This window comes from Lucilia sericata, unplaced genomic scaffold (assembly GCF_015586225.1).
Source record: "Lucilia sericata isolate MDLA Ls3-8-SP2 unplaced genomic scaffold, ASM1558622v1 Contig001174F_arrow, whole genome shotgun sequence".
NCBI lineage: Eukaryota > Metazoa > Arthropoda > Insecta > Diptera > Calliphoridae > Lucilia > Lucilia sericata.
The window spans coordinates 31,141-43,460 of record NW_023995143.1 but is presented as its reverse complement, the minus strand read 5'-3'; the positions used below and the strand labels follow the sequence as shown (position 1 = coordinate 43,460).

The window sequence follows — 12,320 nt, the reverse complement described above, 5'->3', positions numbered from 1 at the left end:
CCTTACAATTTTTACAAATTCTTCTTTATATAGAAAGTATTTTATAATTTTTTTTAGGGAATTTTCGATCAAATTCTATTTTTATAAATAAATTTTGATAAAAGTCTTTAATTTTTAGAGAATTTGTAGTGTGCACCTCCCTAATAAACAGCTACTAATAAAAAGAAGAAGAGTAAACAAAAAAATAAAGGGATTTTCTATACTTCTTGTCATCTTTGACAAATGGAAATTTGGTAAACAAAAACAAATGAACAAAACTATGAATTTTAAATAGCTGAAAAAAAAAATATCAGCCATCTTTTCGATAAAGCTAGGTTTCGAGGCAGGAAACGAGGACAAATTCGTTCTTTTTTTAATCGAACTGGGCCAACAAAGAAGAAGGTGGAGTTGTGACTCCGTCATACAAAAAAAAAACTAAATTTTTGTTTTTTTTTTATAAATTAAATAAATTTTATTGAAAAGAAATTGTAAACTTAACATTAAACTTAAAACTAAATCTTCAAAATAAAAATAAGAAAAAGCTAAATAAACAAACCTGCAAGCCACTCAACACCAAACTCCATCCATCGAGGGAGCAGCCGCATTAGCATCACCACGCCTGGGGTGCTAGGGTATATTTGGTGATATTCCGACTACAGTACAGTGAAATACCGGGACACATAGACGGACGTTCGATTCGGTTCCTTTTCTTTAAGAAAATAAAAAAAAAAAAGATAAATATATATTAAAAAAAAAAGTGAATAGTGAGATATTTATATAAAAAAATAGGAAGTCTTACGTCTCGTAAATTTCATCCCGCGTGTGAACATTAACCACGCGTGCGCGAGTTAGGTTAGAGCTCTGGCCTAGGGATCAGTGAGTCGCGAGGTTGATTAACCAAGATTTTCCTAAATCTTATATAGGTAATTCTCCTAATAAAAAAAAATATATATAATTATTTAGAAATAAATAAAAGGAATTAGAGAATTTATAATTTATTCGTACCTCAAACTACTTTGACATCTGGACACGTCACGAACAGGAAATATCCATCTACCCTATCCTCATTTGGGAGATACTTCCGATAAAGTAGTTGGCCGCCAGGAACTAGAGCCGGAAATCGGTAATAAATCCGAGAGGTTGAGAAAGTGAAATTATAAATTATTATTATCAGAAGGGAACTATTGAATTAAACCTAACTTGGAAAAGAAACGTCGAAAACTAAAAAAAAAAAAAAATCCAAATTTTAAAACTAAATTTTTAAAATTAAAATTTAAAACTAAATTTGTAAAATTAAAATTTATAACTAAATTTTTAAAATTAAACTTTAAAACTAAAATTTTAAAACTAAAATTTGAAACTAAAATTTTAAAATTGAAATTTAAAACTAAAATCTTAAAATTAAAATTTAAAACTAAAATTTTAAAATTGAAATTTAAAACTAAAATCTTAAAATTAAAACTAGAAATAAGAGTAAAATATGAAATCGTCATCTAAAAGTAAATTTTTGTAAATTTTATTCCGATATTTTCGTTTATATAAATTCCTTTTTTTTTAATAAAACAACTTTTATAATGTATAAATGAAAATACTACTTTCCAAGTTTTATTTTAATTAATATGACTGGCTAAAATTCAGTAAACGCGGCGGTAAGTAGGGAAGGTATTGTCTGCGGGGAAAGTTTGGGACATCCCTACTATTGGATGTCATGGCGGGATTCAATCCCGAGTGGAAGGGTTATTTCCTGGCAACAACATCAGCCAGGAGAAGAATTGTTCGATAGACTAGTACGCAGGGAAATGGAGAAAGACTACTTTGAGCCCTTTAACTTTAATATATTTTTGCTGGTATGATTTTTTTGTGATGGTGTGTGTATTCGGTACAGATTGCTGGCAAGGACCACCCCCTCCGGCGAGCTCCAAGCCCGGCAATCGCGAGCATACCAGCGCCGCCGGCAATCTGGCCACACTGTTTTTTTTGTTGTTTATTTTGTTTTCTGTTTGTTCAATGAACAAACAGATGTTCAACAAATCCACCAACCCACACAGCACATAAATGGCGCCCAACGTGGGGCCCGAAGTAGGTCCATAGATTAATCTAGTTAGTCCTTAATGCTATTCAGTCAAGACTACGTAAGTCCTTTTAGGTCATAACAAGAGTCCCTAATTGTAGCGACGTCGTCAGGCGAAATAGTTATTTATTTTATTTTTTTTCATTTCTACTTTTCAATAGATGGGAATCTATAATTGTGCATGACTAATATTGTACACACTAACGTAAGTCCCGAACATCTGGACAACCCAGTCTGGTTCGCGTTGCGACGTTTGGTGTGGGCAATATAGTCATGCGGAATTATAGATTCTTCAGCCTGTTCTTTCCAAGCAACTTGAGGCTCTCGTATTAGCTTTCCATAGCAAGAGCGAGATTGCTCAAGTTGGGAGGAAAGAATAGCATAGGCAGCCACCCTTAATAGCAAAACTATTAGTGTTTGTTTAAAACTCACGTTTGTCTACAGCTAAATAGTTAAAGTAGTCCTAGAAGAACTAGGTTTTTAAAACCAACATCTAGTTGCACCTTAACATTTTTGCTGTGGTGAAACAAGCACTACCATTTATCATCCATTTTAACTTCTCCATCTCCTGAAACCAATAGGAAAACAATTACTACTATATCTTCGAACAATTTCAATATACTTTACCTGCAAACTTTACTTTCCCGAAAGCATCGCCGTTTACAAAATTACGTTTTGAATCTTCATTTTTTGTTTTGAGTTTGGATCTTTTCTTTTTAGATTTAGACTTTTAGTTTTTGAAAGAAAAAGGAAGATATTTTCTTAGTATCTCGTTTGAGATTTACCTTTAAAAAAATATATATATATATTTTTTTTTTTACTAGCGCTCGATTTTGCTTTTGTATATTTATATATATGTATTGACATTTTATCATTTGAATTGGACCTAAATATTTACGATTATTTGGTCAAGCTCATTTTAATATTGGTGTTCTCTACTATGGTATTAACTCGCTCAGCTAGGAGTCGATCCCAAGCAGACAACAGAAATAATCTTGAAATGGAGAACGCTAACAGAACCGTGATTGAAACTGCGGTTTCCGCTGCGCTCCCCTTGTACACCATCGCTAATACTATGACCACAACAACAACCACAACTACAGCAACTTCGACAGTAACACCCGCCGTCCGGCAGTTTATGTCATTAGCACAAGAACGCTCAGGATTTCATCACGAGTCTTCTTTTATAAACAGTACGATAACTTCGCCTGAATATAGCAGTATTACTGCCAGGAATGTGCAGCAGGAATATCGTTCCAGCATGCCACCGGCAGCACCTCCACCTGCTAATAATGTGACAGCCGCAACCGAGGTGGTTAATTTTATGCGCGAGGAATTGCAAAGGCAAATGCAGTTCTTGCGTAGCGATATGCAACAAGAGATTGCGCAATCCATAACTCGAGCGTTATCCCAAGCATCACCTCCACAGCCTGCCGAACCGCAACCACCTGTCCTACAACAAAATAACAATTTAGCGACAAATGTTCAACCACAATCGTATTTAAATATACCTGTGCTTAATAATCAGCAACCAGACGCTTTTCAGCCGTTGCCACCACAAGCAGCTTATACACATCCGCTAAACTTCAATCCAGTTTTGCCACCACCACAGTCGTCGCAAGCCCCTAGCTGGCCCACAGAAGGTGCCTTTTCCATCGCACGGAAGGTGGATTTATCAAAGTGGGGGATTAAATTTGATGGCACATTCAAATCCATGAGTGCGGAGGATTTTATCTTCCGTATTGACGTCTTGAGGCAGGATTATGATTGTAGCTTCAATGACATTTTAAGAAGTTTCCATTCGTTGTTGGAAGGCCAGGCTTTAGATTGGTACTGGAACCTCCGCAAGTTAAGGCCAATACGCTCCTGGGAAGAGTTGGTCGGAGCATTTCTTACGCAGTTCCGACGGTACGAGAGCGAGTTCCAACTGCAGAAACAAATAATGGACCGTCGCCAACTACCGATGGAAAGCTTCGAAAGTTTCTACAATGCTGTGATAAAGCTAAGGAACCAGCAGCGAAATCCATATTCTGAGCGAGACTTGGTGGAAATTATGAAAAGTAACTTAAAACCGTCAATGTCGCACTTGCTATTTTCTGTGACCACTTCTAATCTGAATGAGTTCTGTCAACAGGCGAAACGAGCCGAAAACTTAATTACCACTCAAAGGCAGACTTTTCAAGCTAGACATTCCGTCCCAGCTCGCGTACATGAACTCCAGTTTGGAGATGAAGAGCCGACACCTATCCCCGAAGTAGACGCCTTAGCCACTAGTAGCCGGTATATATGCTGGAATTGCAAGCAACCAGGCCATAGCTTCATGGATTGCCCATCACCCAATAGGCGCATATTTTGTTTTCGATGCGGTAGAGACGATGTAGTCACGCCTAAGTGCCCTAAATGTCAGGGAAACCTGAAGGGGAGCGAGTCCCAAACGGGGGAGACTCGTTCAAACCAACCCTAATCCCGGATAATACTCCGTCCAGACCTACTCGAATTCTAATTAATTCCGAGCGTTTAGCTCCTGAAGCTGAAAAGCCGAAAGTTCATGTAATTAAACCATTACATCAAAGAATTCATGAGTATAATGAAGCTAAATTAAGAATCTTCGGGCAGGTCTCTAACAAGATAAAGAAAGCCAGACAGCGTTACAAAATCAGGAAAAGAGTGAAGCATGAAATAATGTCGACAAGTTTGTATGAAGGAAAAGATGCTAGAATATATTTGAAAATTCCTATTAATGGACACGAGGTAGATGGTTTATTGGACAGTGGAGCTACCGTTTCCTGTCTGGGTAAAGGTTGTATGGAGTTAGTGGAGAGTACGGGTCTACCAGTCCAAAAGTTTCTGTCCTACGTTAAAACGGCCGATGGCAGTCCACACAAAATTGTTGGAAGGGTAAAAACGGTGATAAAATTTAATAATCATTCTAATGAAGTCACCTTATATTTGGTACCAACACTAAGTCGGAGTCTATTCTTAGGCGTAGACTTCATGAAGAGTTTCGGTCTTTTCCCTGCCCTGTGTAGTCTCTCTACTAATGGAGTAAATTTATGTCCAGAGTCGGAAGAAGTTAAGGACACCCATAAAGTTCATGTACTCACTCCTGATGATCAGGCGGCTTTAGAGAAAGTGGTGGCGTTATTTCCTTGTTGCACTAAGAAAGGTCTTGGCCAGACTACGCTCGAATGTCATACAATCGATACCCGCGAAGCGATTCCGGTTAAAGACAGACATTATCCCGTCTCACCAGCTGTGCAGAAGTTGATGTACGCAGAGCTGGATAGGATGCTTAACCTTGGGGTCATTGAGCAGAGCGAGAGTCCTTGGAGCCATCCGGTTACTCTCGTCCGTAGGGGCGAGAAGAACCGTTTGTGTCTGGACGCTCGTAAGCTAAATGCTCTCACGGTTAAGGACGCCTATCCTCTGCCGCACATCGAAGGTCTTCTCAGCCGGTTAGGGGATACATATTACATATCAAGCGTTGATCTCAAAGACGCGTTCTGGCAGATACCACTAGATGCATCTAGTAAGGAGAAAACTGCATTCACGGTGCCAGGACGACCACTTTACCATTTTACGGTCATGCCTTTTGGGTTGTGTAATGCAGCCCAAAGGTTATGTCGCCTAATGGATAAAGTGATCCCCGCAGCACTTCGTGATAGAGTTTTCGTCTATCTAGATGATCTTTTGATAGTATCTCCAGACTTTAAGACACACTTGGAATTGCTGGAACGGGTAGCGCGTTGTTTGGATTCAGCGAGTCTGACCATCAACGTAGCCAAGTCCAAATTCTGCTTCAAGGAACTGAAGTACCTAGGGTATATAGTAGGAGGAGGAAAATTAAAACCTGATCCTGATAAAGTTAATACTATTATAAAATATACATACCCGAAAACCGCGAAGCAGGTTAGAAGCTTTATGGGAGCCACTGGTTGGTACAGACGCTTCATTCCCGACTATGCCACCATATCCACTCCAATATTTAACACTCTCAAGAAAGGAAAAGTCTTCAGTTTTCCGGACGAAGCTAAAGAAGCCTTCGACAAATTAAAATCAGCCCTTACGACAGCACCAGTACTTAGACATCCGGACTTCAACAAGCATTTTTACGTGCAGTGTGATGCTTCAGACGTCGGTTTGGGAGCAGTTTTGTTCCAAAAAGATGAAGACGACGGCGAGCATCCGGTAGCGTTCTTCTCTCATAAATTAACCAGTGCCCAGAAAAACTATTCGGTCACCGAGAGAGAGTGCTTGGCCGTAGTGATGGCAATAAAAAAATTCCGGCCGTACATCGAACTGTTGCCGTTTACAGTCATCACCGACCACAGTAGCCTCAAATGGTTAATGTCCCATAAGGACCTCAGTGGCAGACTAGCTCGGTGGAGTTTACACCTCCAGGCCTTTTCATTCGCTATTGAACATCGGCCCGGATCCAAAAATATCGTACCTGACACTTTATCGAGATATGATATGGAGGAAATATCTGCGGAAGTAAATAATTTAATAGATTTGCAGTCAAGTTATTTTAAAGAGCAAGGTTACCTGGACTTAATCGCCAAAATCCGTGAAAATGCCGAACGTTTACCAGATTTGAAGGTAGTTGACGATTTGGTCTACAAACGAGTTTTGCCTTACGATGGTATTCCAATAAACGAAGACTTCGCTTGGAAACTTTGGGTTCCGCTTGAATTGACCCAAGACATTATTGCTAAGTGCCATAATCCACCTCAAGCCGCACATGGAGGTTTTGGAAAAACACTCCGAAGGGTCAAAGAATATTTCTACTGGCCAAACCAAAATGTACAGGTTCGTACCTTTGTAGCCAATTGCCAAATCTGTCGAGAAACAAAACCCGCCAATTCAACTTTACGACCACCCATGGGAGCGGAATCTCAAACGGAGCGCCCGTTCCAGAAAATCTTTATTGATTTTCTAGGCCCGTATCCGCGGTCCAAAAACGGGAATTCATTTATATTCATCGTTCTGGACCACCTTACGAAGTTCGTGCTATTGAAGGCTATGGCAAAGGCAAATACGAAAAATGTAATAAAATTCCTAATCTCCGAAGTATTCCACAAATTTGGTACCCCGGAAATAATTGTATCAGACAACGGAAAACAGTTCGTCAGCAAAGAATTTCAAGATATGGTTTGTAACTTTGGCGTCAAGCATGTAAAAACCGCTACCCACTCACCACAGGCAAATGCCTCAGAGCGCGTGAACCAGTCGATTCTGTCCGCAATTCGTTCGTATCTACAAGGAGATCATACTGAGTGGGACAAATACCTGTCAGAAATAGAATATTCGTTAAGGTCATCAGTACAAACATCAATCGGAGTTACACCATACTTCGCACTTTTTGGCGTGAACATGATCCCGCATGGAAGTGTATACCATCTTGCAAAGAAGCTACAAATTCTACATGATCCTGAATCTAATATCTTGCCAAAACCTGTAAAAATGGATTTAATACGTCAGCAAATTCGTGAGAATTTGCATAAGGCATATTTGAAGAACGAGAAGTCTTATAACACTCGTTGCCGTCATGTTAAGTTTGTACCTGGTCAGGAAGTTTATCGTCGCAACTTTCAACAAAGCGACTTTAAAAATAATTTCAATTCCAAACTAGCGAGAAAATTCCTGAAATGTCGTATTGTCAGACCTATAGGTAATAGTCTATATGAGATTGAAGACCTACAAGGGAAATCGTTGGGGGTATTTCATGCCAAAGATTTGAAACAATAGTTTCAACATCTTTGGTGGTTCTAGTCCCAACGATTATACCTACTCCTAACTCTAACTAAAATGATAAAACCTCTTTTATTTTCTGTATTTTGTATAAATGAGTTAGTAGATACTTTTTCTACACAAAACATTTTGTTAATGATATTTTTGCCTTGATTCTATTTAACAGTTTGTTTGGTTATTTTTCTTTTAGTGAGAGCCTGCGACCAGGGAAGTTCATTTGTGTTGTGGAACAATAAACAGTTGTGATAGTTTGCCTGTTAACGAGTAGTTCGCCGAGTGCTCAACCAGACTAAATATATTAATTTTCGTTTATGACCACGTTGTGATCGTCAGACGCTAGTCATAGATGCAATTCCGTCATAGCACCCTTTGGAACCATGCGCTCAGGGTTAGGAATTATTAGTCATCTAAGCGCTGACTAAAATTTGGCAATTTGAATTGTCTGGGAGCAAAGCTGCGACGAGTATCCAACAAGCGTTTCGGGTAGAAACACGTGAATTACTCGTTAACAGGGAAATCTATCGCTACGGTATGTTGTTCTCACAACACGAACTATTCCTGGCAAAATAGTTTTTTTTTCTAATGGAAAACATTATGATCTTAACGATCACGAAATAAGGCAATATATCTATAGTTTGTTTTTAAATCTAATTTAAATACTAAATCTACTGTTAGACTAACCAGAATAACGTAAAATTAGATGTTAGTATAGGTAACTTAAATTTTTCACTCACCAGTATTACACTCGCTGATGGGAACTTTTTCCTCAGTGGGCTGGTATCGTTGATGTTCTTCAGGAACCAAAATTAGATGATTCAACCTGTGAAAGGAAAAACAAAACAATTAGTATTTGGTCTAAAGTAAATTTTGATGATACAAGTCATTTTCAATATCTAATCATTTGATTTAGATAAGTTCAGTATTAGTTAGTACTTACGTTTTAGAATAATAATTGGGTTCATATACCGCATTCAAGCTTCCGGTCCAGGTCCAATCTGAATTTATAACCTGTGGAAGAGAAATAAAATATAATTAGTTGAATTAATTTAATCTAGCTTTTTGTAATCTTCTAAAAGGACAAACTGAATTCCAAGCTAAGATCAAATCATTTTTATTTATTATTCCTTTTAGAAAATTACACTTTATATATATATTTTTCTTTTTTCAAAATAATTTTATTTTTGAATATTTTTACTTTTATTTCCGGAGAAATTGTAAGGGGTATTTCTCGCCAAAGTCTCTAGACGTTAGTCTATGAGCTTTGGTGAACTTAGTCCTTACATTTCTACCAAATTCCTACGATTAAGTCGTGAATATGAAGAGAAAACTTAATATAAGTGAAATTATGTTTCATTATATATTATTTAGTTTTAGGTTTATTACTTACCTTTCCTGAACGGAAGCAGCAACCAAGGCCAAATCCCAGGTCCAATTGAATTTTATTAGCTGAAAGTAAAAGAAAATTTATAAAATTATTAGTTTTGAATTAAAGCAAAAGATATTTTAATCGGAGAAATAGTTTTATTTTCACTTTTCTTTTATTTTATCCATTTAGGATTGGTTTGATGTTTTTAGAGTTTTCTTTATTAATTTTTCTTTTGTTTTGGTTACAAAAGGTTTTGGTCACGGTTCACTTCATTTTTGTTTACACAAATAATTTTGTTTTAAATTTAACTGATTCACAAATTCTGATGGCCACTGTAAATTTTCAAACTTTAGTTTCCGTTGGTCTCGCTTATTAAATCCAGTCACTAAAAATTTTCACTTTTTTTTACACCCACTGTATTTGAAGAAAAAAAAAATATTTCACTGTCACTTCACTTTTTGTTCTCACTGTATCTTCCGAATTTAAATTTTAAATTGTTTTTGTTACTTTTCAGAACCACTCTAATTTCTTAAACAATTTTCTTTTTCCAACTTTTTTCATTAAATTAATTTTTTTTGTCCGAACACTTTTGACACTCACTATAAATTCCGATCAAATAATTTTTCTTTAACATTTTCACTTTTAATTATTCTACACGATACGATTGTTAAAACTTTTTCAAGTTTTTTTCCGTTTACTTTTTACACGCACTGTAAATTCCAAAATATTTTTTTTACCCGAATTCACTTTTTCCAAAACCCGAACCGAAATTATTTTAAATTTATTCAAATTTTTTTATTTTATTCGATTAAAATTTTTTTTTTACACGGCACTCACACTTTTGACGCACACTGTAACCAAAAAGTTTTTTTTGTTGCACCGAACCACATTTTAATTTTCACTAAATTCCACTTTTTATATTTCAAAAATAATTCATTTCACTTACCTTAAATTTCCGGAACGACCTTAATCCCTAGTCCACTGGCCCATCTGGAACAAAACCTAGAAAATTTAAAACAAAATTATTAGAAAATTTTATAAAAATAATTAAAATAATTTCCACTTTTTTTACTTACCATTTCATTCTGCTTCGATCCGCCATCTTTCAGAATCGGCCATCAGTTTTTTTATATAGGCCCAGGGCCGCCAACATGATATCTGTAAAGAAAGAAAATTTGGTTGTGTTAGTTAGCAACACCACTAATAAAATTCCCATTTGTATAACACTTTTACTTACCTTGTTTAAAAACCCCTTTATTGGCCATAAATCTCCACCAGAACCTGTAAAGAAACAAAAGAAAAAATTATTATATTGTTTTAAACTATTTAAAGTAATATTTTTGTTATTTTATTGTTTATCAACAAAAAAACTACTTACCTCGTTGTATCCATTGATATTTTTTTTGTTTGGGTGCTTCTTCTTCACCCACGCGTAGTATTTTTCTTATTTGCCTCCTCCTCTTCCATTCATTCAAGCAGCTGTTCAGAGTACGTCGCCGCCTGACCAGTTTTTAACGGCGGTACAGAGTTGTACTTTTGTTATCGAATGAATAAGGGTTGCCATAGCGCAAATTTTTTGTATGGGAATAATGAAATACCCAAAATCCCAGAAAAGTTTTAGGAAAATTTAGGGTGCGATTTTTTCCCTCCCATCCTGTATCCAGGGATGGATAACAGGAATGGTGGGGTTTGTAGTGTGCACCTCCCTAATAAACAGCTACTAATAAAAAGAAGAAGAGTAAACAAAAAAATAAAGGGATTTTCTATACTTCTTGTCATCTTTGACAAATGGAAATTTGGTAAACAAAAACAAATGAACAAAACTATGAATTTTAAATAGCTGAAAAAAAAAATATCAGCCATCTTTTCGATAAAGCTAGGTTTCGAGGCAGGAAACGAGGACAAATTCGTTCTTTTTTAATCGAACTGGGCCAACAAAGAAGAAGGTGGAGTTGTGGCTCCGTCATACAAAAAAAAAACTAAATTTTTGTTTTTTTTTATAAATTAAATAAATTTTATTGAAAAGAAATTGTAAACTTAACATTAAACTTAAAACTAAATCTTCAAAATAAAAATAAGAAAAAGCTAAATAAACAAACCTGCAAGCCACTCAACACCAAACTCATCCATCGAGGGAGCAGCCGCATTAGCATCACCACGCCTGGGGTGCTAGGGTATATTTGGTGATATTCCGACTACAGTACAGTGAAATACCGGGACACATAGACGGACGTTCGATTCGGTTCCTTTTCTTTAAGAAAATAAAAAAAAAAGATAAATATATATTAAAAAAAAAAAGTGAATAGTGAGATATTTATATAAAAAAATAGGAAGTCTTACGTCTCGTAAATTTCATCCCGCGTGTGAACATTAACCACGCGTGCGCGAGTTAGGTTAGAGCTCTGGCCTAGGGATCAGTGAGTCGCGAGGTTGATTAACCAAGATTTTCCTAAATCTTATATAGGTAATTCTCCTAATAAAAAAAAATATATATAATTATTTAGAAATAAATAAAAGGAATTAGAGAATTTATAATTTATTCGTACCTCAAACTACTTTGACATCTGGACACGTCACGAACAGGAAATATCCATCTACCCTATCCTCATTTGGGAGATACTTCCGATAAAGTAGTTGGCCGCCAGGAACTAGAGCCGGAAATCGGTAATAAATCCGAGAGGTTGAGAAAGTGAAATTATAAATTATTATTATCAGAAGGGAACTATTGAATTAAACCTAACTTGGAAAAGAAACGTCGAAAACTAAAAAAAAAAAAAAAAATCCAAATTTTAAAACTAAATTTTTAAAATTAAAATTTAAAACTAAATTTGTAAAATTAAAATTTATAACTAAATTTTTAAAATTAAACTTTAAAACTAAAATTTTAAAACTAAAATTTGAAACTAAAATTTTAAAATTGAAATTTAAAACTAAAATCTTAAAATTAAAATTTAAAACTAAAATTTTAAAATTGAAATTTAAAACTAAAATCTTAAAATTAAAACTAGAAATAAGAGTAAAATATGAAATCGTCATCTAAAAGTAAATTTTTGTAAATTTTATTCCGATATTTTCGTTTATATAAATTCCTTTTTTTTTAATAAAACAACTTTTATAATGTATAAATGAAAATACTACTTTCCAAGTTTTATT

General features: G+C 35.6%; 1 long non-coding RNA gene across 1 annotated transcript; it reads right to left on the bottom strand.

Annotated features, from left to right (window-relative positions):
• Positions 1 to 11,290: 11,290 nt before the first annotated feature.
• LOC119610380 lies at positions 11,291 to 11,997 on the bottom strand. The gene is made up of 3 exons (XR_005231991.1): positions 11,714 to 11,997; positions 11,508 to 11,640; positions 11,291 to 11,418 (listed from the first exon to the last, which is right to left on the bottom strand). It is a non-coding gene; the product is annotated as an uncharacterized LOC119610380 (long non-coding RNA).
• Positions 11,998 to 12,320: the final 323 nt, after the last annotated feature.